This window comes from Oryzias latipes, chromosome 2 (genome assembly GCF_053564925.1).
Source record: "Oryzias latipes strain Hd-rR chromosome 2, Olatipes_Hd-rR_3.1".
Lineage (NCBI taxonomy): Eukaryota > Metazoa > Chordata > Actinopteri > Beloniformes > Adrianichthyidae > Oryzias > Oryzias latipes.
Window position 1 is genome coordinate 21,262,419 of NC_136238.1, and position 22,561 is coordinate 21,284,979.

Sequence of the window (22,561 nt, forward strand, 5' to 3'; positions counted from 1 at the left end):
CAGCAACTAAAGCCGTTTTCTGAAAAGTCCCGCCCCTTTAACTGTCTCCACCAATCATTCTTTGATTCTTAATCACATGTCATCAGTCTGACCAATCAGAAGTGGTTAAAGTCTTCACTTCCTTGCTCTGAATTCTGCTGATAAAGTCTCTCAGTTCTAACAAAAATACCAGCTAAAGCTCGTCTTTAGCGGTGTAACTTTCCACAGAGTCCGGTGTCAGACCGTGAAACAAGTGGACAAAACCATGAAGCTCAGAGACGCTAGTCTTTCTGGTTTCAGCTGATTATTTAACTACATCTCCCATGATGCATTGGGTTAAAAGTGAGCGTGTCGGCGCACAACGAGTCTCTCCTCTTAACGTCTTGAAACAACAGCGAACACAAATCAAAAAGTTTTTAAATCTTCTAACTTAGCTTTTATTACATCTATTAGAAAAAACAGCTGCAACTCCCAGCTTTTTCTGCCACAATTATCACAAAAATGCATGTGAGATCATGGAGGGACTGTGGATCAATACAGACTGTTTTTATCCTTTTTTTTTTTTTTTTTTTTTTAATGCTGGTGTGCCGCGGGATTTTTGTCAAGGTTAAAGTGTGCCGTGGCTCAAAAAAGGTTGAAAAACACTAGTCTAGATGACTCTACTCCCATTGTTAAAGGGCCTAGGATAGCACATTTCTGAGTTTTTATTTTATCAAACTGCTGTGAATCAGGAACAGATGAAAAAAATACAACCTTGAGCTGTGACTTTGGTGCTCCAGTCGGCAGCCTACAAGCTCCCTGCTTTGCTCCATCCTGATGGATCCACTTATAGACAAATAGTTGAAAAATAAAAGCATTAACAAGACAAGACATCGTTACAAAAGGATTGAAAGAAATAATTGTTTTCATTTGACTTATATTAAAAAGATTGAACAACCTGTGTGAACAACATTTTCTTGAAGATGTTCTTTAGCCAAAAGAGCCAGTTAGTCCCTGAAGGCAGCAGCTCTGGAGAACGAGCTGCTGCGCTGCATTCAATTCCTGTAGGAAAGTGCAATCCAGGGTTGATGCTCTCATAAAAACTCAGTCCCCCTTCCTGTCATAAGTCAGAGCTCTGTTTCCCCCTCTGGTGACCGGCGGGAGCCGTCCCCAGATATCAAGCTACACTGTGGCTACCAGCAACCCAGCGCACACTTCCTGGATGCAGCACACCTGACTGTCATTCAGTCAATCAAAGCATACTGAGATACACTGCACTTTGTATCTTGAGCTGATCTTCTGTTTTCTGACCCTGCTTCTGACTCTGTTTGCCTGCCCTGTATCTCCTCTGATGATCTTAAGCCTGTTATTGACCCCTGCCAGCCTGACCCTGATTTAGCTTTGTGGACTTATAGCTGAGCTAATAAACACCACACTCAGCTTGTATTTGGCTTTTGAACGCTTAGTGTTGTTAGAACCCACGCATGCTTTAATGTGACAATTCTGCACCTCAGCAAATGAGCAAGAAAAATGCAGGCTCTTCCTAAAATCTGGGTCATTAGTCACAGTTGGTGGCTTTAAAGACGGTGTCTTTGTTCAGGTATAGAACCTGTTTTTTCCTCCATATGTGACCATCTATCACTGCAGACAGAAGCTCTGAATATGAGCCATGCGTTAAAAGAGTTCAAGAACCAAATGTGTCTGCAAATGGCTGCAGCTGGGACCTCTTCTGGTTTGGATCATTGATTACTTTTCATCTACTTCTACCTTCCTTCTCTTCTCTATTCTTGATCCTTATTCATTATTTAGTTCTCCATGCCTCTGTTTGGTGTAGTGTGATTCATGTATTGTCCCGCTTTCCTACTTCCTTCCTCCTCTGCTTCCAGATTCAAGTTGGCTCGTCCGTGCTCCTGTACCTGACCGTGTACCTCGTCTCTGGCTCGCCTCTACTACTGCTCCTACACCTGGCTGTGGATCCTGCCTCTGGCTCAACGCCCCCAACTGTCCCCCCAATTCTATCTGGATGAAGTTTGTCTGCTGGACTTTTTTTTTTCCTTACCGCGAAGGGAGGTCTAAGGGCAGGGATGCCAGTTTAGCTTAGTCAGTTCAATTTAGTATTTTCCTATTGAATTCAATGCGTTTATGATCCTTTTGATTTTATGTTTTACTTCTTCAATTACCAATATGAAGCTCATCGAGACAACAGTTGTGAAATTGGGCCATACAAATAAAATTGAATTGAATTGAATGAACCCGTCTAATATCCCTGTCAAAATAGTCTGTATTGATCTACAGCCCCACCACAATCTCACATGCATTTTTGTGATAATTGTGGCAGAAAAAGCTCCAAGAAGGATTGGTTGAGACAGTTAAAGGGCCGGGACTTTTCAGAAAACAGAGCTTAAGCTGCGGCTAAATCGTGGTACCATCATTCTTATCAAAATGTCTTTAATAGAATCAAATAAACACAAGGAAAAAAGAATTTTACGATCTTTCATATTCCTAACTACTCAGTGTTTTATTAGGGTCTGTTTGGATGTACACAGAGCTGTTGTCCTGGAGATGGTAAATGTTTTTAGATCAGTTAATGAGGGCAATTTCCCACGGCACACTGGTTGAAAAACACCGTTTTAGACATTACTATTACTGACTTTTTTCTGTGTGGGTTTTGATAGTTTCTTTAGTTTAAAAAAAAAGTAGGAAGGACATTAGCCAGCCACCTATGCCTTTAGCCTGCAACGCAAACACTGACTGGAACTGCAGCTGACATGCGCTTTACTGTTTCGGTCCATCATCATGAAAGATGCTTTATGTTTATTTACTTCATTTTCTATTTCTTGTCAACTGTCTGGTTATTTTGGTTCCATTTTGTGACACATTAATCATATTTGTCCGCTAAAAATGCTCATTAGAAATACACTAAGTGAGGCACGCAGTATGCCTGTCTCAAGATAGAGGGCGCCAGTGATCCCAGAGAACAATACAGAGAACCATAGAATTAGTGGAAGCAAGTCAGGTGCAGCCCTCCAGTTACTTTTTAATATTGTTAAGTATCATGTTCTAAATGGAGGATTACGTCTCCAAACTCAGGAATTTGTTTAGACACGTCTCTGGCAGTGATTTCCTTTGAGACAGTCTTAAAACTAAAGAAAGAAAAGGAAAACGTCTACAAACAGGTTATCCATGTGCTTCTTCAGAAGGAGCGGCACTTTATAGACCGGTAAAAGTGAGTCAATGATAACAATTTTGGTGATTTTTTTCTATGTTACAGTTTGTTCACAGAATAAAAATGTTGAAATGACACTTTAAACAACAAACTGTTGCCAATCAAATGGTGAATAAGTTACTCTGTAGATCTATGAAGACTCATTCATCCAGGTTGGTTCCATCAAAGTAGTAGGTTTAGGGACTCATCTGGACTTTAGAAGTTAGAAGACGTTTCACCTCTTATCCAAGAGGCTTTGTCAATTCTGAATTAGGTGGTAGAAGAGCTGGTATATATGTGCTCGTGGTGGAGGAGTTAGACCGGAAACTGGATGGTATTGTCAAGTTAGCCTATATGGTTTCGGCTCGTTAAGAGTCCTTTGTCCTCAGCTGGGGGTTGGGGAGCCAGTGACTCCCTCCCCAAACTGGTCATCTCTTTCAGCTGTTAACAACCCAGGTGGAACTGGTTCAGTTTGTTTGGGTTTCAGAACACTGCCGTAGATGGATGGAAGAATAAACCTGAGACCCTCATTCTTACTAAGAGAAGGTTTATCCTTCTTGACAATGATGGCTTCTTTCACTTCTTTTCACTCCTCGCTCAAACCATCCTTTCTAAGATCCTTTAGTGTGGTTCTGTCGTGCACAGTTCCATGTGTCTGGAGTAGCAGTGAAGTAAGATCAAGTTGTGCAGGACATGAATAAGACATGAGTGAGATGTCTTATAGGTGTGACAGAAGAGTTAATGGGGGAGGTGGGACTGCACCAAGGATCAGCTTTAAGCCCTACTTGTTTGCTATCGTGATGGCCAGAACGGCAGTTAAAGTTAAATTAGAAGGGAATCTCTGTACACCAGGATGTTTGGAGATGACAGAACATCTAGAGAAGCAGACGTTTGCTCCCGGAGAGGAAAGTAACGTCAGTTGCAGCAAGTCAGGAGTATGTGTGTGTAAATGAGAGGAACTGAAGGGGAACAGTGAGGTTGCAAAGAGCAGAAATAAAGAAGGTGGAGGACGTCAGTAAGTGTAAGATTTTTAAAACTTTTTTGGAGGCTATGCAAATCAACAATTAAGGTCAAACTGTCAATGATTTATGAAACAAATGAAACCTTGATATCTCTCAATGTTAAATAAAAATAAACTCTTAATTTAAAAGTAAAATAAAACATTCACAAACAAAGATAGCTCTGCATTCTTGGCAGCATTTTTTTCATCCAGTCTATCAGTGTTTTCCAACCTTTTATCCACGTTGATACTTTTTCAAAAATAAAAATTATTTACTTTTAGGGGAAAATACGTATTTCAGTTTAGTTTGAAGTTCCACTCTGATCACCTTTTGGTAAAATTGATCCCAGTGGTCTGAGAACTAAGATGAGCAAACAGTTCTAATCTCTTTGGAAAAACACGAATCCCCAAAAAACCAGACAAAATACACTATTCTGGTTCTTTATTTGACTCCTTAGTGCAACATTTTTTTTCTTCACAAATGGTAACTTCCTAACACGACTCAAGAAAATAGGAACTGCAGTCAGTTTTAGTTTAAAACAAAATGAAATGTTCACAAATCACACAAAAAGTGATAGAATTAGAGGTGTATACAAAATATTTTGAGTTTTGTCATGGTAACACAGACTTAAACAACTAGCATAACTATGATCAACTAAGCAACTTTAAAAACAAATAATAGAAAAAAAGAAAATAATTAATGATATTCAACCAACCAAAAAAAACTTTTTTCAAAATATTTTAATTTTTTGAGACAAATTTTACCCCCAGATAAAATTATGAAAATAAAACAAAAATTCAATCTATAGGTACAAGTTCTGTATTAAATTATAGTTTATTACTTGATCAAAAGAAAAGAGTTACTGTTTCACCATATTTCCCTCTCATGTCTTTTACTGCAGAGGTTCTCTGGTAAGTTTTCTTATCTTTCCTAAAATTAGGAGTAGAAACAAAAGCCTTTCTAAGAAAAAGGCTCATCTCCTTTAGGAGTTCTCATGAGTAAATTAAGAGTATATATATATTCAACTTAAACTTCTATCAGTCTTTACAAGGACTACGTTTTTGTCTTGTGTGTGAGAGTTCTCGTGTTTTTTGAGCTTAGATAAAACATAAAAACATTACATTATTTACAAGAAAAAGGCCTCTCTCCTGTATGAGTTCTTATATGTCTTTTCAGATTACACGTGTCACTAAAACTTTTATCACATTCTTTACAAGTAAAAGGCTTCTCTCCGGTGTGTTTTCTCATGTGTTTTTTTAGACGAGATGTGTCAGTAAAACTTGAATCACATTCCTCACAAGAAAAAGGCTTCTCTCCTGTATGAGTTCTGATGTGTGTTTTGAGATTACCCATGCGACTAAAATGTGTATCACATTCTTTACAATGAAAAGGTTTCTCTCCTGTATGAGTTCTCATGTGTAATTTGAGATGAGATTTACGACTAAAACTTTTGTCACATTCATTACAAGAAAAGGGCTTTTCTCCTGTGTGAGTTCTAATGTGTTTTTTGAAATTAGATAAATCCCTATAACTTCTTTTACATTCTATACAACAAAAAGGCTTTTCTCCTGTATGAGTTCTCATGTGTGTTTTGAGATTCAAATTGAGACTAAAACTTTTATCACATTCTTTACAAGAATAAGGCTTCTCTCCTGTGTGAGTTCTCATGTGTATTTGGAGATTTATATTCCGACTAAAACTTTTATCACACTCTTTACAAGAAAAAGGCTTCTCTCCTGTGTGACTTTTCATGTGTGTTATAAGATTAGCTATTTTACTACAACTTCTATTACATACTTCACAAACAAAATGCTTCCCTTTCTTATGTAATTTCATGTGAAATTTAAATTGAGACAAGTTATCAAAACTTTTACCGCATTTTTTACAGTCTCTTGGGATCCTCTGTTCACTGTTCTGTGGGTCTATATCCTCATCTGTAGTTGAAGTGGGGTTTTCATCTGGACTATCAAAGCTCTTCTGGTTGCTTAGATCTGCTTCACTGTTCTCATTTATCTCATAAGAAGGAATCTCCATCAAGCTATCAGTCTCCTGCTTCAGATCAAGCTGTTCTTCATCTCGGCTGATGCAGAGTTCTTCAATCTCTTCTTTAATATGTGGAGGTTCTAGTTCCTCCAGTTCTTCTTTAATCTGTAGAGGTTCTGGTTCCTCCAGTTCCTCTTTAATCTGTGGAGGTTCTGGTTCTCCCTGTTCCCCTCTGATGTTCCTGTCGTGGTTGGAGAATTCCTCCTCAGTCACATAATGCCACGGGAGGACTGCAAGTACACAAACACAAGAAGGTGTCTTCTTATTAATTGGGATTATTAGAGTAATCAACATATATTATGAATTTGGTTCATCTCACATATATGCAACCACCCCTGCATGTTTATATCACATAGATATTGTCCGGGTCAATTTGACCCAGCAGTCAAACTGGAGGTACAAGGATGTCTTATTAAGTATTCCTTTCTTTGCAGCTGTGAGACATATTTCACCCCAATCACACACAGACACACACACATACAGGTGCATAGGTGTTATGACTTTTGACAGGAACCATTTATGTTCTCGCGGGAAAACTTAACCCACATTCAGTGGACTCTCAACAGGAGAGGGGCAAAACATAAAAGATTCTCTGCATGGGAGTCCTAACATTACACAGGCAGACCTTTACAAAATGAGCAGCAGAAGCAGAAAGATGACAGTCCAGGAAGCTCTGGAAGTCATCACTGATCATGACCAGAAGAAGACTATCTTGAGCTAAATTCTGATTCTAATGGTTCTGATTTTGAACCAGATGAGGGAATAGTTAATCCTGTTCCTCCAAGCAAGACATTCATGTCAGAGAATGGTGAAATGCATTGGTCTTCATCCACAAATATGCGTCAGACATATCTGTCTGCAGAAAACATAATAAAGACAGTGCCAGGGCCCACTAGGATGGCAGTGACTCATGTGACCATGTCAATTCAAATCAATTTTATTTATATTCACAAATTCGCAAAAATTCACAACAAAAGTCGTCTCGATGGCTTCGTATCAGTAATTGAAAAAGTAAAACAAAATCAAAAGGATCATGAATGCATAGAATTTAATAGGAAAATACTAAATTGAACTAACTAAACAGACTAAACTAAACTGGACATCTCTTCCCTTAGGCCCTCCTTCGCGGTATGGAAAAACTCCTAATTAAAAAAATGGATTCTGGAATAAACAAAAGAAACCTCAGGGGTGTACACATGAAGGAGGGTTCCTCCCCCAGGACGGACAGGCAATTTACCAGAACTCAGAAGAATCAATTTATCTAACATTTATCTAAGCATTTGATCACCCTGTGATTTATCAAGTTCTCCCACTTAGAAAACATGGAGGGGTCTAAATTTTTCATCACAGGTGCATTTCCACAGTGAGAGACAGAATATGAAGAAACATTCAGAAATCACGTACTTTTTTTTTTTAACAATTCTCTCTGACTGAGGGTCCGAAGGGGGTAAGCGTACCCGCGCTGCTACACTGGTGCGCCTTTTTTATGTGTCAGACTTAAAAATCCCCCGTGACCACACCCCATTGCCCGGTGCGCCCTATGGTCGTGAAAATATAGTAGTTAATTTGAATATAGCTCATAAAATAGACAGTTTTATGTTTTAATGCAAATTTGCAACAGCAGGTATGTATGGAGAAAAAAACCTCCTGTTTCCATCTCCAGTAGGAGGAGACTTTAATTCATGCCACAGCTATTTACAACATTTTCACTCTAATGACTGACAAAACTAATAAATCACTATTATGAACAAAAAAAAACACAAACAAAATCAGTGTTACTGTCCTTTCATTGCAGAAAGTCTGCATTGCTTTAGTCTGTTTGCGAAATACAATAAAGCAGATGCTGTTGTGCAGGCATAGACGAAAGTTGCACTTTCAGAAATGGCAGCTAAGCACGAGGCGATCTTTGTCAACATCAAAAGTATGATGTTATGTCTCTGACCTTTCTTTAAAAACATTGACTACTCTCTGTGCTACTGTACCCCCTGCTATTTGGGGCTTGGTCACCAGCTGGGGGACTGGTTTGTCGATGTTCAAGGGGCGCATTCCCATTGACTGTGTAAGAGAACTGGACTGACAGTGTGACGTCAACCATAGAAAATACCTTTCCTTTTCAACAATTCTATAGAAACTAATGTTACCAATCTGGAGTGAGCTTGTTTGAAGTCCACACCGCTTTCACTGAAAATAAGCTTGGGAGAATATGTCAATTAAATGTTTGAGGTGTGGGCCAGCAGTACCACATGGTTTTACTGAAGCATTTGATTGGCCAGTTTATAACTTGAATTACTTGCAATGAAGAAAGATATAGTATTACAAAACAGGATTAGCAAGAGCATGTTAAAACCAGATTTGGGGGGGGCACTAGTGAGATGGAGAAGGAGTAGGACATGTTTTCTGAGCTCCTTGTGGCACGCCACATATATTCATATCATCATCACCTATTTAAACTTCCAACTGCTTTATTATATTGTTAAACATGTTTTCATACAATCCCATTTCCTTCCTCAATTAACAATTGGACAAAATATGTCCAACAGGAATGCACAAACCATCAGGGCAACAGCAACGGCCAGAGTTAGCTGTTCTAAACCCAGCAAGATAAAACCGGCTTCGGTGTCTGACAGGCAAGTCGAGGACAAGGATGACCATCCACCCATCTGGAAGAAAATATCAAACAAACATCTACAGTCCAACAACAAGCGGTTCGATAAGTTTGAACAGAATTTTGAAAGCCTGCTAAATGCCAAGCGGGTGGAAACATATTCTTCTAAATTCTTTTCATTCTTCAGCCGCGTGTGCGCATTAAAACATTGCTCACTGTAAAGCTGACCCAGACTTCGGTACGGCTGTTTAAGAAATCTGCGTGATATGAACTGCTATTTTATTTCCTATTATTTTATTGTGTGCGTTTTGCTGTCGGACACCTAAATTTCTCCTTTTGGGAGATTAATAAAGCTTTTATCAATCTATTTTCGGCATTTTTTCGGTACAAAAAAGGCAGCAAAAAATGACTTGCAAAATATATTTACTGGTTTTATATAACTATAAATAAAATTAACCTATGTAGGTGATCTGTTTTGTAAAAAAAGAAAAACTATTAGCTGCCAGGAACCAAAAACTTTGAATAATTAACACCGGCCTGAAAAATTAACTTGCACATTTATTTTCTTGTAGACCCGATTGTTACAGTCGGGTGATGTGTCAACATTCGACTTATCCAATTGTCTTTTCCCTTTATGGATGCTGACAACAAAGCCAAAGTTTTCCCACATACAGGAGACCGTAAGGAGATGCGGGGGTGGGGGGTCCTAGCGTCTCCATTAGCCATGCTGATCGTGTGGACATGCGCACTGTCACCTCCGTCACCCAATAGCTGTTGAACCTGAACTGAAATGAGGTTCCTGACTGTTGAAAGTGGATCTTCCTTCGGGGTTCCCTTCCCCGTTTGGACCCTACATAACTTAGCAACACAAACTGAATGCGTGCTTACACACACACACTCTTGTGCTGCGCACTGCCACGCTCTGCACCCCACCCCACCCGTTCTACAGGCACGCCAATGCAGAAACCATTGAGTCTCGGCGGAATACCGCGAGTAACATTAGTTCTGCCTCGGGGCAAAGTTAATATATCTGGGGGGAAAAAATAAACCGAAACGGTACAAGAGTGAACCAAACTGAAAGTGCCGTACTGAAACCGTTACCGTTACACCCCTAGATGTGTTTAATTTAAAAGTCTGTTCATGACATCTAGCGGTTTTAATTTGGTTAAAAATGCTACAGATTTGTTCATTAGTTCAAAATGTGACAAGATATAAAAATATGTAAGTTGATTTTTCTTTACCATTACATAATTGATAAACATGGTGGAACATAGTAAAAATTGGACATTTTTTCCTATGAAATGTAGAGATGTAAGGGATCTTCCGCAAAAGTAACAATTACTGAGCTTGATCAATATTGATATCTGTTTCCCGCCTTGTCATTTAACTCAGCGTTTTTCCAACGTTTTTTTAGGCTTGACACACTTTAACCTTGACAAAAATCCCGCGGCACACCAGCATCCAAAGATAAAAGAAATTAAAATAAAAAAAATTAGAAACTCAGTCTGTATTGATCTACAGCCCCCTACACAATCTCAGATGGATTTTTGGGATAATTGTGGCAGAAAAATCTGGAAGCTGTAGCTGTTTTTTCTAAAAGATGTAATAAAAGTTAAGTTAGAAGATTTAAAAACTGTTAGATATGTGTTTGTTGTTGTTTCAAGACGTTTAACATGAAGACTCATTGGCTACGTTCACACTGCAGGCTGAAACGACCCAATTCCGATTTTTTTGCCCCTTTGCGCCCCAATTCCGATCTTTTCATGACAGTCTGAACGACACAGATCCAATCTTTTAAAATGCGACCCAGGCCACTTGGGTATGCTGTCCTGATTCCGATCTTTTCAATTGCGACCGCCGTCTGACCGGCCAGGCCACCTGAATCCGAATCGTACGTCATCGACACACTACAAACATCATCAATCTGCGTTGAAGTAGGTGGGAACGAGAACGTAAACATCAACCATGGTGGACGATGCTGCTGAGACCAGTCAGTGGAAGAGAAGCAGGTCACCGATTGGATTATTATTTGGGGTGATCGCTCTATTCAGGCCAAACTTCAGGACTCTTATCGCAACCGGACGGTTTTTGAAAAGATTTCCAGCGAAATGGCCGAGCGAGGTGTTGAACATTTCCCACGATTACGTTGTTCCGACAGTGGTCAGAAGCGCGAGGGAGACTGGCTTCTCCAGGGCCGAAGGCGGATCCTCCTCTGGGGGTTCACTTCCCCGTTCAGACACTCATATTCTCCAAAGCGGGCTAATAAAGAGTCAAAAGCATTTATTCATGGGGAAACCTTCTTCTATTACCGTTCTCCTTCCTCCATAACACACAACATGAATGCGCCCCCCACTGCCCCCCTCATTCCCACCTCGCTGCACGTGCTCTTCTTCTCTTCTTACACATTCACAGACACACACGCGCACGGCCCCAGCACATAAACATCCACATTCCACAACAGTGGGTACAGACGATCCCGGCTCCAAATGCCTTTTTAAAATGAGAAGATTATAATTGTGCTGCTCCTTTGTGAAAATAAATGTAAAAATGCAAAAGAGCTCCACTGTTGACAACACTGCTGTTGACATCCATTGCTAACGTTAGCTACTTCCGCAAACATCGAGTGACGTCGTTCGCCGTTGAGTACTCTTCTGCGCATGCGGGACTCGATTGGGTCGTGTCACGGTCACACTGGAGATCACAAAAGTTCGGATTTACTAGGAAATGTGAACGGTCTTGCAAAAAAACATCAGATTTTATAAAAAAATCTGAATTGAGCATTAAGCCCTGCAGTGTGAACGTAGCCATTGTGCGCTGAGACGCTGTCACTTTAATCCAATGCATCATGGAAGATGTACTGTGAAAACGGCTGGAAATCGTTTCTCTGAGCTTCATTGTTTTGTTGACTTGTTCCACGGTCTGACACCGGATCCCACGGAAAGCTACACCGCTAAAGACGAGCATTAGCTGGTATTTTTGTTTGAACTGAAACACTTTACGAGCTAAATCGGAACAAGGAAGTGAAGACTTTAACCACTTCTGATTGATCAGACTGATGACGTGTGATTAAGAATCCAAGAATGATTGGTGGAGACAGTTAAAGGGACGGGACTTTTCAAAAAACAGAGCTTAAGCTGCGGCTAAATCGTGGTACCGTCATTCTAAACAAAATGTCTTTAATAGAATCAAATAAAAACAAAGAAAAAAGTATTTTACAATCTTTCATATTCCTAACTACTCAGTGTTTTAACAGGGCCCCGTTTGGATGAACACAGAGCTGATATCCTGAAGATGGGAAATGTTTTTAGATCAGTTTATGAGGGCAATTTACCACAGCACACCTGACCATCTCCCACAGCACACTGGTTGAAAAACAATGATTTAACTAGGGCTGCACGATATGAAGAAAACTCACGATATGCAATATTGCTGATTAATATTGCGATAACGATATAATTTGCGGTATATAAACAGATAGCAAAACAACCAAAAAAATAATTTCCATTTCACTGCAACAATTTAAAAATTATACTCCAAATGACCCTTGTCGACGTAGGAGGCAAACGTCAAACATAAAATGGCTCATCTGACTGATCAACAACGTAAACGGGTCCTTCCGATTGGTTAAATGCATAAAGGGATTTATTTCATTTGTTCAATATTTCAAGCTGCCATGAGATTGTTTTAGCACATTTAAGGTAACCACTTATTGCGATTTTCGCCATCTTTTGCGGTATTCATATTGCACAGCTTGATGTTGCGATAACGATAAATTTGCGGTATATTGTGCAGGCCTAAATTTAACTGATGAATCTTTTCACATGAGTATCATTTATCAATATTAATAAGTAACTAAAGGCAAACTGAGCAAATATACAATTTCGGGAGAGCTAATCAAACTTGTAGCCCTTCGTATGACTCAGTTGGTGAATGAAGTAGCTCCCAGTTTCAAAAAGGTTGGTGATCCCTGGATGAGATGTAACGAAATTCAATGCTGTAATCAGATTTCAATAATTTTATAAAGCTAAAATATGAATATAATGCCATACTGGGGGATCAAATTAGTGAAACAGTTTTAAAAATTAAAGGGAAACATTTTGAATGAGACAAGCCACAAAACCCGACACCTGGACAGACAACTGAAGGGACAAAAAGCAAAGAGCTATTCATAAAAAAATCCAAATCTGGCCAATTGCTTAAAATTAAAGACATTAATGAGGAATTTTGAAAATTCTACACAGATATCTGCACTTCCAAGTCAACTGCAACACAGGATGAATATTTATTTTTTCTTTTGATAAACTCAACTTCCCAAAACTAGAGGCAATCAAAACAGAAAATCTGGACACTGAAAGAAGCTATTAAATAACGTGTGTCAAACTCAAAGCCCGGGGGCCGAATGTCATTTTATGTGGGCGGCGAGAGCATAATTTTTTTTAGCTTCTTATAATAACATTTTTATTAAGTCAATTACTATCATTTATGTGTAGCTGCTGTTGTAATTATTCAATCTTTGCAGGTCTTATGTGTACATGCAGACAAATTATTGTCATCAAACCATCCGTTGGATACAGACTGTGTGCAGCCTTTTTTTGTAAAATGTTACACACGTAATACATGTTCTTTCTAGCTTAGTTTTATGTTATTTTTCTTTATTAACTTGGACAGCTAGATCCTTCATTAAGGGAGATATGTGGGTTTTAATAAGCGGACAATTTAAAAAGATTTATGCTAGAGTAACAAGTAGGTCTGGGCGATAAATGGATTGAATGAATTAATTCGAATTTTTTGTTCCCGGCGATTTCAACAATAATAAATCGAGTTCTTGTGTAATGGCGCATTTTTGGCCCCTCAGAGCTTCCGTAGCGCTAGTTTCTCATGGCATGGCAAGCGACAAACAACAACATCATAGCACACACGAAACAGCAAGCGACGGCATGGCTACCGGTGAGAGTGGGAAGTTTGTTCCCAAAAAAGGAATAAAATCATCTGTTGTTTGGAACTGGTGTGGGTTTACTGCCACAGACGTGGAGGAAGAGAACCCACAATTTGCCTAAAGCCCATCGCAGTAAAGGGCTGTCACGCGCACTCGCATGGCATGCGCTCATACCTCTTACGCAAGCGCCCAGACACACACACTCATTCTACAACGTCTAAATAGTTAATTCATTAGTTAGATAGTTAGTTGTACTGTTATTTTTTTAATAAAGAATACTGCGTTGTAATTATTACTTGTACCGGTATATTCATCTGCAACACCTGCGGCGGCAGAGGATTTTGAGGTCGGAGGCCGGCGGGGGGTTCTGACCGCGACTGCTCCTGCTTCATCATCTTCTCCATGGAGAAGACGGGGTTTATTAATTTACTCAAAACCTTAGCCCCCAGATATGAGCTGTATTGTTAATCCTTTAGAAAATGGTGCTACTCTCAAGGTGAATGTTTGTCTCCTTTTAGTCCAGATTACAAAGCGGGACCTAAAACACAGCTGGGACTTTAAGAAAGTAAGTAACCTTTTTATTTTGGACAAGTGAAAACAAGTGTAGAATAACAAAATAAGACAAAAACAAGACAAAAATTATATAAACAACATAAGTCCAAAAGGATGTGAGAAGAAGAAAAATCTTATACTTAACTTTGATTCCACGAGTGCGTTCATTTATTTATAATTCATCCCAGAAATGGGGGTTATATTTGTTTTGCGTTTGATTAAATCAAAGCAAAATTTGCTTTAAAGTCTGCCGTTTGTTTATTGCTTTCCTTAAGTAGTGCGGGTGTTAGTTATATAATTATCATTTGCTTGCATACAATAATCCATAATGTGATTGTCTCATTTATATCTTTTCAGTAAGAAAACAATGACGTGAAAAGTTCTGATTATACAAGAATATGATGTTCCTGTTGTTTCTGATTAAATGACCCACATTCATGTCTGCAACCTTCAGTTTTCAATAAAAGAAGGCTCCATGCACTAGGATGGCAGAACTCCTCTGTAGCCGCGGTTACATGGGCAGAATATCTTGATCGGATCAATGGTCGGGTTAAACTTCACCAGTGCACATGGGATCAGAAAACCTCTTTCCGATTAGAACAAACGTTCCCATGGCTCATACTCTCGTTCGGAATGAATCATTTGGGCATGCGCAGTAGTGTAAAAATCACCCGGATGCGGATATAGGTCCTGTTGTAAACAAACCGCTTCCACAGACATTTATGCAGCAGCTCGGTAACATACGAGACGATCTTCCAAACGTGCTTTTATTAATGTCATGAATATTATGAATTGCCTGTTCGCTCATCGTTATATTTAATCTGTGTGGTCAGTGCTTTTTTTGTGGAAGAATTAAGCTGGACGAAAGCTTAGGACAGACTAACACGGGCTAACATCATTAGCCTGATGGATGGACACAAAATCCAGGACCGTGCGAGAAACGCAGCAATCTGCAGCTTTCTAAGGACTGAGCGACTTTTATTTCTGCTCTGAAAGTTCACACAGACCGCCCCAAAGCCACTCTGTGAGCTAGCGGCCCGAGCTCTGTTCAAACACGGTTCCTCCTGAGTCCTGCAGCCGCTAACCCAGAGCGGCGGGACGGCTCGCAGTCTGAATTCTCCCACACATAACAAAACAACAAAACGCACACGTAACCCCCCCCCCCCGACACAACATTATTAATCCAGCTGCTCTGCTCACTCGGGTGCCAGTGGACCGAGTGAGCGCTCCTCCTCCGAATCTCCCCCGTGAGGGGTGTAAGAGAGGGGAGAGCCAGCGGGGCGAGAGCGGAGCGGCGCTTTTCACGGGGTGTCCGCAGAGCTTTCTCTCAGCGAAACACCGTCTATGCGTGACGTAAACCAGAGCAGCAGTGACACACGATCGGAATGACCGTTTACATGCTCCACGATCGGATAAACGATCGGTATAACCCACCTATCTCGATCGGAAAGAAATTCTGATCCGAATGAGTCTGACCGGGGCAGAGTATTCCGAACGGCGCGTTTACATGACGCATTTTCTTTCCGATCAGGCGTTCATTCCGATTACTTTTGCCCATGTAAACGCGGCTTGTGACAGTTCGCGCTGTCACAGACCGATTCTCCTTCTGCAGAAGTCTAGTAAAAATTCTCATCTCCCGTGTGGTTCTTCTCTTTATTAAGGAAAAAGTCAAAACCCTGACAGCGGGGATTAAAAAAAGAAAAATGGGGAGGGGGGGGGGGGGTCTGAAATCGAATAAAGAATGGCCATATCGCCCAGCCCTAGTAACAAGCAAACATATGTTTTCTATGCAACTGTAATTGTCACTTCAAAAACTTAAAATAAATGATTTTTTTTAACGTCAGGGAGTAGTTACATGCAGATGTAGTTAGTTTATTTTTAGTTAGTAGTTATTTTATTTTTCATTACATTTAGTTACATGTTTCATGTTACATAAGTTCTATCTGGCTTAGGGTTGTGGCGATGGACGATATCATCCATGTACATGGTCGGATTAGAATCCAACCGTGTACATGGGCCCAGAAAAATGTTTTCAGAATATAAAAACGTTCACTAAGGTCACACTTTCCGTCGGAATAAATCATTCACACATGCGCAGTAGGGTTTGAAAACCGGAAGGATATAAATTCCGCCGAGCGGCTTTTTTCCCCCCAAACTTTATTGAATGTAACAATTCAATACAAAACAATGTTAAACAGCGCCGATCGGCTATATACATTGACATGTCAGCTCGGTAAAATACGAGATGATCTTCTAAACGTGCTTTTAATAATGTTACGGTTATTATGAAACACCTGTTCGCTCATCATTTGAATTTTAATCCGTGTGGTCAGCGCTTTTTCTGAACGAAGCCAGGATTAGCAGTATGCTAACACGGGCTAACAACATTAGCTTTGGGTGGTGCTGCTTGCTGGCTGCACGTAAACATGTAAGAATAACATCAGCCTTTATTTAGTCGGGACACGACTGGAAACACAAATCCGCGTGATTGTTTGAATGTTTTCTAAGGACTGAGCGACATTTCTGCTTTGAAGCTCAAACCGCTGTGTGTGCTGACTATCTGAGCTGTGCTCAGACACACACACACTTTTAGACCCGGTTCTGAGTTCGGTTGCTTGTACCCCTAGAGCTGCGGGACGGATCGCAGTCTTAAATCTCCCACACATAGCGCTCATGTAACAAAACACCCCCCCCCCCCCCCTTCCCCTCAAACACAAAGCTGTAAGTCCACGCTCCGCCGGTCCACTTCACTAGTGAAGTGCGGGAGCGGACTACTTCTTTTCCATTTTGTTTGTTACTTTTTTTGTTAAAGTCACTTCCCTCAGTTTATACAGGATCATCGCGGATTAGTCATTAGTTGGGAAATAAAATGAAAATTGAAAAACGAATAGCAGTTATATAAGAACGAAAAATGTAAAAATACCCCCCCCCCCCCCAACGATGTCATCGTCCATCCCGATAGTTGACAGCAAACATCGTCAACGGCCAATTTAAGGGACATCGCCCAACCCTAATCTGGCCCTTTGAGGACAGCCGCTATGCTGATGTGGCCCTCAGTGAAAATGAGTTTGACACCTTTGTATTAAATCCTTCCCCAATTGCAAGGCGCTGGATCCAGATGGGTTTGGTCCAAAATTCTGCAGGGCTTTTTTAGGATGTTTTGGCACCCCTTGGGGTCCCAGCACCCTGGTAACAAAGGCTACCATCTGTAATACACTACACCGCCAGGGACTCAAGTCCTGCAGTTCCAGATGTGTCACCCTGCTACAGCCAGTACATGTAATAGAACTTTTTGGTAAGAACTTGTCGTGTTTGGAGGAGAAAGAATGCAGAGTTGCATCCAAAGAACACCATACCTACTATAAAGCATGGAGGTAGTAACATCATGCTTTAGGGCCGTTTTTTTAGCAAAGAGATAAGGACTGATCCATGTAAAGGAAAAAAAGAATGGGGCAATGCATTGTCAGATTTTGAGTGAAAACCTATCAGGAAGGGCATTGAGAATGAAACATGTCTGGGTCTTTCAGCATGACAAACCCAAAACACACTGCCTGGGTAACAAAGGAGTGGCTTTGTAAGACACACTTCAACGTCTATTCTTCGAGATCTTTTGAGTGAGTTGAAAGTCTGTGTTGCCCAGCTACAGCCCCAAAACATCACTGCTCTCGAGGAGATCTGCATGGAGGAGTGGGCCAAAATACCAGCAACTGAAGACTTACAGAAAATATTTGAATGCTGACATTGCCAACAAAGGATATATAACAAGGTATAGACTTGAACTTTTATAACTGACCAAATACTTATTTTATACTATGATTTACAAATAAATTCTTTAAAAAAAAAAGACGATGTGATTTTCTTTTATTCTTTTTTTTTTTTTTTTTTGGATTTTGCCTCTGACAATTGAGGTATACCAATGATGAAAATTACAGGCCTCTTTCAATTTTCTAAGTGGGAGAACTTGTACAATTGATAACTGATTAAAAATACTTTTTTGCCCCACAGTAGTAACATTTTTCTTTTTAGAAAAGTTTGAAATGTCACTCATCTGTTGCACTTTGTACAAAAATCTTAATACCGTAGCTTGGGTCTTATTTTTGTAATAATCAGAGTAAGTACCACAAAAGGTGTCACTGCGTATGTTCACTTCACCATTGAAGAACTTGGTTTCCACATTGGAAAATGTACAGTGTTAATGTATGTGTAGCGCTGCTTCCTGGGATAGCTCATACTTTGATTTAGATTCGGAACAAGTTACAGTGGACTTAGCGGACATTTGTGAGCCAACGGGAGCTTTTTCATGAGTTTGGAATGATTTCACAGCTTCATAAAAGGTACAACATAAATTAGATCGTGATCGCCGTAATGAGGACCCCTGCCCTAAACATTGAGGAATGGCATCGGGCGGCATTCGTTGTTGCAGACCCGAGTCTTTCATACGACATCATGACGAACATTGTAAGTAAGCGCGGTAAGGCGCGAATCACAGGTTCAAGCCCTTAATACGGCATAATAAACAGCAGCCAGAGGACTTGAAGCATGTTAAAACATTAAATGAACAATTTCTAAAAAAGATGAATACCTTCGGAATCCCTTTTACCATGTCATGTTACAAATTGATGGTGTTTAGAGCACAGATAGGGACGATGTGGTATTAAAAAAGACCAAAAGTCCTTGATATGTCTCGCTGTGATAACCTAGTTTTCCCATTGTTTTTAGCCGCAAAACAAAGGCGATCAGCTAGACATAAAATATTAATAACTTGTTCAATTTTAGGTCTATTGGGCTAGATTGTGCATTTCTGTGTTCGGAATTGGAAACTATCATTTGGGACCACAAACATTTATCTCTGGACCTTAGAAATTTGTGGCTTGTGGTCCCTACATTTAAGGTGGTCGAGTTGAATAATATTGCTTTTTTCCCCTGTAATAATTAAAGAATTAGAATCTTATTTACATACCATCTCTAATAGCTTAAACAAAAAGGCCATACATATTTATGAAAACTGTCTTTGAATATTTTCAATCCATAGCATCTGTAATCTTTCTTTTGTAATAAATGTACCATCCCCTGACATTGTCGTTGTTATGACTATTGTTCATGTCATACATATTTGTTCTATTTGTTTTGAACAATAAAGTTGTTTTGTTTTTTAAAGTTGAATATCATTGTCCGCGATGCTGTTATTTAGCCAAGTTTCGGTGAACACAAAAACACAACAGCCCACCTCTGAGTCAGACTGGACCGCAGAATGTAGTCCAGTTTGTTATCCAGAGAGCGAACATTTGACAGAATGATGGAGGGGATCGCTAGCTTGAACGGGTTGGCCGCTAGCCTAGCTGGAATGCCACCGCGTTTTCCCCTCTTCTGTTTTCTCTCGCCCGCCGCATGTGGCGCGTCCAGTGTGGGGGACATGCAGTCGTGGGGGGCGGGGATTCTGTCCAGGCCTCCGGAGCAAGAAGAAGTCCGCGGGGTTCAGCTGCAAATTCGTAGTTTGCTCGAAGCAGAAACTCGCGGCTATTATATCCGAATAGCTTCCGAACTGTGCGAAGGAAATTTACAAAAACAAGAACATTCCGTCTTGCAAAAACGCCATTTAGACCAGAGAGCGCCGCCATGGCGGCGTCGCTATATTATTACGTATATTGCACAGCGGTTGCGTCTCTAGCCATTTATTAACTCACAGCCTCCTTATAACCCCAAGCTAACATTAGCGGTAAAACATAAATGGCAAATAATATTGGAGCAATCACGGATCTATTCGTCTGCAAGTGGGTGGTATTAACATACCTATAGGGTGGAGGTGAAGCTGCGGTGTCCTGACGACATCCAGCAGTCTGCGCTGACGGCGGAGCTCCTCCTCGTACTGGACGATGGTTTCTTCACAGAGTCGGAGGATTTCTTCAGCAGAAAGTTGTTCGCTGACAGAACCTTCCTGAGGTTCTGAAGACATCGTTCCCACCGAACTTCAGCTCCAACTCCCACAAACACCGCCGTCGTCGTCTGAACATAAGTTAACGCTACCAGCGCCTCGTGCTGTAACTTCCGGGTCACGTGCACACATTTTATTAGAAATGAAACGTAAAAAAGGCTTAATTGATTCTCAATACTGTTCAAAATGCTTGCCGTATTTTTGAAACGGTTTAAACAGGAAATAAATGAATAAAAAAAGAAAGGAAATCTAAAGGGGTGAAACAAAATTCGGCTAAACTTTATGAGTTCTGACGTCATCAAAGTAACAAATTATAATCATCATCATACCAGGTTTTTACAGAGACGAGAATAAAAGCTCAAAACAGAAATAAATAAGAACTTTTAGGATCCTGCTAAATTAGTAGTTTTTTTTTGTTTGAAAAAAGTATTTTAGGACTTCCTTTTTTTATGGATTCAGAACAAAGGTGACATACAGCAAAAGAACAAGGAACAATAAAATGTACATCAAATGTTCAAAGTAAACGCCAAGGGATATACAAGCAAGAAAATAAACTTACATTAAATTATAAAGCTGAGCAAGGTGATACGTTTTAATTGCTTCTGTGTTTGTACTGGGGGACATGGAATGTAAGTTACATCTAACTTGGGCTAGTAAATCAAGAAAATTGGGAGCTTTATTGCTGAATTTAGATTTGTGAATATAATACTTGGTTAATAAAATCAGAAGATTTATTAAATAAAATTGAGATAAAAATGTAATATCATAATTAACATAACCAAATAAGATGTTTTTCCATGTTAATGTAAAATGTGGATAAATTCGAGTTTTTATCAAGTTTGTTAATTTGTCCCATATTTTTTCAGTGTACTTGCATGTCCAAAAGAAATGCACCAATGTTTCCTCAAACTGAGAACAGAAAGAACAGTTTTTATCAATATCCCTTTTTAGCCTTTGCATATACTGATTTGTTGGATAAAACCTATGAATGATCTTGAATGAAACCTCTTTCACTTTGTTGTTTAGAAGATATTTGTTTGAAAGAAGAAGCCAAACCTTTTCCCTACACATTTGACCATGAAGTGAAGTCCAGAAAGTTATGGCCGGGGATTCCGTTTTTAGCTCCTGCTGGAACAGTCTTCGGATGGCTTTGTTTTGATTTGTCAAAGCAGAGAAGCAGAGTTTTCCGACAGCAGTGTCCGTCACATGAAGCTGTGGTTGGGGAGCAGATGGAGTAGGAGTTCCTTCATAAAGATAGGCGAGGTTGAGGGAAACGGCATCAAAAACAACTGAAAAGTCCTTCACAGAAACAGGGATCTTGGAGACCTGAAGGAATTCTGTGTAAGAGTAAAGTTGACCTTGTTGATTGAATAATTGACTAACTAATCAGATATTATTATCAAACCACTGTTGGATAAAGATAGTTTTGTTTTTGTAAAGAATATATCTATTGTTTCAAATGTAAAACCTGTGAGGAGAAAAATTATGTTTATAAATCATGGACCAAGCAAGTAACGTGTTTATGAATGAAGACAGTTTGATGGGCACTTTGTCGGGCTTGTATGAGCAGAGCAGTAAAAAGTCGAGGCCACCAACCTGGTAGAAAATATAATTGGGAATGAAGTTCCACAGAGAATTAGGATTTTTCAAAAACTTTCTTATCCAATTAATTTTAAAAGTCATATTTAAGGTACTGAAATCCAGGAAGTTCAGCCCCCCACTAGAATAATCATTCATTAGAACAAATTTCCTTATATGATGAGTTCGGTTTTTCCAAACAAAGTCGCATAGCAGTTTATCAACAGTTTTGCTAATGATGTTGCTGACATAAAGAGACTGAGCGGCATAAATGACTCTGGAGAGCCCTTCAACCTTGGAGAGGAGAATTCGACCTTTAATGGAAAGGTCACGTAAGAGCCAGAGGTTAAACCTCTTTTTCATTTTAGCAATAATTGGAAAAAAGTTAGTATTACCTCTATCATTTTCAGTTTTTGATATTATTACCAAGATATGTGACTGATGTCTTTACAGGAATATTAAAGAGTGAATCCGAATCACAGGATTTAATTGGGAGAAGTTCACATTTTTTCAAATTTAATGAAAGACCGGATGCTCTGGAAAAAGACTTAATTATATTTATTGCTAATGGAATTTGTGAGCTGTCTTTGAGAAAGAGAGTTGTATCATCGGCGAGCTGACTTACGACAATACATCTACCAGCGATGGAGATCCCTCGTAATGGACATTTTAGAACTTCCAGTTCCGCATAAGGATGTCAGGGCGCCATCTTGTTGTCTACAGGCATGTCCTCTGTGACTACCAGCGTTAG

At 39.8% G+C, this 22,561-nt stretch overlaps 1 long non-coding RNA gene across 1 annotated transcript; it reads right to left on the reverse strand.

Moving 5' to 3' along the window:
- Nucleotides 1-523: 523 nt before the first annotated feature.
- On the reverse strand, nt 524-22,560 carry LOC105355368 (uncharacterized). The gene is made up of 3 exons (XR_013651890.1): nt 20,091-22,560; nt 917-6,437; nt 524-804 (listed from the first exon to the last, which is right to left on the reverse strand). It is a non-coding gene; the product is annotated as an uncharacterized LOC105355368 (long non-coding RNA).
- Between the last annotated feature and the right edge of the window lies 1 nt (nt 22,561).